Genomic DNA, 3,194 nt, shown 5'->3' with positions numbered 1-3,194 from the left:
ACACATGCACTCCAATAACCCTTAAAGAAGCACCCAGCCATGGTACTGCTGGCAGAGGGATTGGTTCCAAAAGCTGCCTGTGAAATCCCTGGAATCTCTGGTCACTTAGCTTATATTCCACAGGTCAGCCTGTCTAGTATTATTATTATTATTATTATTATTATTATTATTATTATGTTTTTACAAGACAGGAACTAAGGAACAGCACCATTGCTATGCATAGTGTTCCTTAAAGCATTCTGAGTTGGGGCCAGCACCAATAACTTTGATCCTCATCAACTCAAGCTCATAAGAGGAGGGGCAACTAGTCCCAGAGAAAAGCAGCCTCCTGCTCCAGGAATACAGGTCTGAAGAATGTGGATTTTGCCTTCAAATAGAAATTAAGGTGCTCCCAAGGTCTCAAGCCCAAAGTGTTGTCAGTCACTCTCTCTGTAGGTCCTCCCCTGACAAGCTCTGTCTAACTCCTACAACTGCTCCGTCTTGTGATGTGAGGAAGGCTCAGGGTACACTTGAGGGACAAGAAAACAAGTTTCAGATTGTGGTATTCAGATTGTGGCAAATCCTATGCAAGGGTTCGAGGTTGTCCATTGTTTATGAAGCTGTGAATTTTTTTCATCATGGTAGCTATAGAGTGGTGTCATTAGGGGAAAAAAGGCAGTTGGATGAAAATACACCCTTCTACAGAGACACATCTTTGATCTACTGTGGGCTATGCAAACGCAGTATATGTAAGAGGCAAAGCTGTGGGGCTGCAGGCTGTGCAAGAGGGAGTGATTGTGTGATCAAAGAAGGTATTGGTTTTGATTGTGTGTACACAAACAGTCCCACAGTTGAGGATGTACAAAGAACAGGTAGCCAATGAAATATGAATGTGCATCATGGGCCACAGTAGCTGTGCATGATCCTATGTGTCACTGTGATGTGCCACTGTGAACATAGATGTGTAAGTGGTTGCCACTATCTAAAATTTAAATTCTAAATGCTACTATTTGGTTCTATGTGACCAATGTGTGCACAATTATGTGGGATTTTGCCTCCTGTGTCTATGCTCATCTGCTAATTTGGATGTAAGTGCACACTCTGGGTCTGTATTTCATGCCTGTGTATTTGTAGAAACCAAACAGAATCTACACACACCTGCATGCTTGCACATGTGCACATGTGGGCTTGCAATCACGTATGAATGTTTCTGCATACAGCTTCATATATCTGTATGTTGACAAGGGCCAACTTAAACTCCAGCGAGATTCCAAAGCTATTTCACAAGCAAGGCATCCTACACAGGCAATTTTTTTTCTCTTCCCTTCTTAGAAGATAGGACATGATTGGGAATTCAAGAAAAGCTCTTTAGGGAGCCAAATCCAGAGGATTCTTACTAACCAATAGAAGAAGATGAGGAAAACAGTCAGTAAAATAGTGTGCTGACTTGACACAAGCTAAAGTCATCTGGGAAGAGGGAACATCAGTTGAGAAAATGCCTCCATTACATTAGCCTGTGGGACATTTCCTTGATTAATAATTGGTGTGGAAGGACCCAGCCTACTGTGGGTAGTGCCAACCCCTGGGCAGGTAAACTTGGGTGGTAGAAGAAAACAGATTGAGCAAATCATGTAGAGAAACAGCCTTCCCCCACGGCCTCTGCTTCAGTTCCTGCCTCCTGGTTCCTGGCTTGAGTTCCTGTCCTGACCTCCCTTCAGGGTGGACCGCAGCTGTAAGCTGTCATAAACTCCTTCCTCCCCAAACTGCTTTGAGTCATGGTGTTTGTCTCAGCAATAGAAACCTGACTAGGACAGGTAGGGAGAAAACCTTTATTGGGTTTTCTTTTACTTTTTTCCCCTTTAGTGAATAACAAGGAAAAAGCTAGAAGTCATGAACTCCTTTGCAGAGTAGCCTCAGCTTCACCTTCCACAGCCTACGGCTTGGCTCCTCTTCTTTCAGACCTCTTGTCACAGAACTGCCCTGAACTTCAAGAATGAGATTTAGACATGGAAAAAAGAATCACTGAAAGAAGTTGCCTTTGTCCTTCACATTAAGTCTGTGGGGCCAGTGGTATAACTTGGTGGCAAATCATCTGCCTGGAAGGCAGAGAACCCTGAGTTGAATCTCCAGCATCATCACAGGAAAAAAAAATGAGTTAAGCCTTTCAGATAATTTTTAAGTTAGCATCCAAAGCACCAGGCTTCGTAATGGTTTTGTATGTCTTGATTCCTACATTTAACTCTTGACTTTAGTATTTTCTAGCCCATCGACCTCGGGAAAATTGCTTAACAAAGACAGTTGGGATAGTATCACTCAGAAACTGTTGTGAGAATTATTTAATATAATTCATATAAAGTTCTCATGCACTGACCAAGCACAGTTTGAATACATTTGTGCACGCACACTAATGAGTCATTGGACTGGATTTCAGCTAAATATTGTGGTGCTCTTGTGTAGGGAGCTGCATGTCTGATATCAGACATCACTGCTATTGGGACATCTCTCCCTCCTCTTTCTCGGCCTGTTTCTCCTACTGACCCTTGACTGACCAGAATCTAACATATATACAGTTACGCATGTTTTATTCATCAAGTAACATTTTATTTTCGCTCATCGTCTAAACTGTGTGAGGTCAATGTTTTCTTGCTCTTGTTTCTAAGAACAAATTCTCTGGTATTATTCATACATCACATTCAAGCCTCTGAAGTCCCAGTCAGCTGTGCTGGTTCAGCTACTGAACCATTTATCTCTGTTCCTCTGCTGCCATCATGTGGCTATGGCTAGTTATAATCACTTCCATGTGACTTGGCAAGATTTGGATTTTTTTTTTCTTTAAAATTTTTATGGATATATGCAATTAACATATCCAATCCCCAAACCACTCCTCCAACTCCTTCCAGGACTCTCTTCAACTTCGTATCTTCCTTTTTTTCTTTTTTTAAGAACTTTACACATTTGTACTGCACCTACATTACTTCCACCCCTTCTTTTTCTCCTGTTACGGTAGTCCTCTTCATCATCATCATCCCCACCCCTGCTCCAACGTCCATGACCTCTTCTTTAGTTCTTCTTCTTATTATTATCATTATTATTATTCACTGCATACTATTATTACACACATGCATATACAACACAAGTGTTGCTTTTATGTACATATGTCAAGGGCTGACCACTTACGGTTAAACATCCTATGCAGGATCTTGTCCTTGGAGAAA

The sequence above is a fragment of the Grammomys surdaster genome, unplaced genomic scaffold, assembly GCF_004785775.1.
Source record: "Grammomys surdaster isolate TR1022 unplaced genomic scaffold, NIH_TR_1.0 126035, whole genome shotgun sequence".
NCBI lineage: Eukaryota > Metazoa > Chordata > Mammalia > Rodentia > Muridae > Grammomys > Grammomys surdaster.
Note: the sequence above shows the minus strand (reverse complement) of the source record.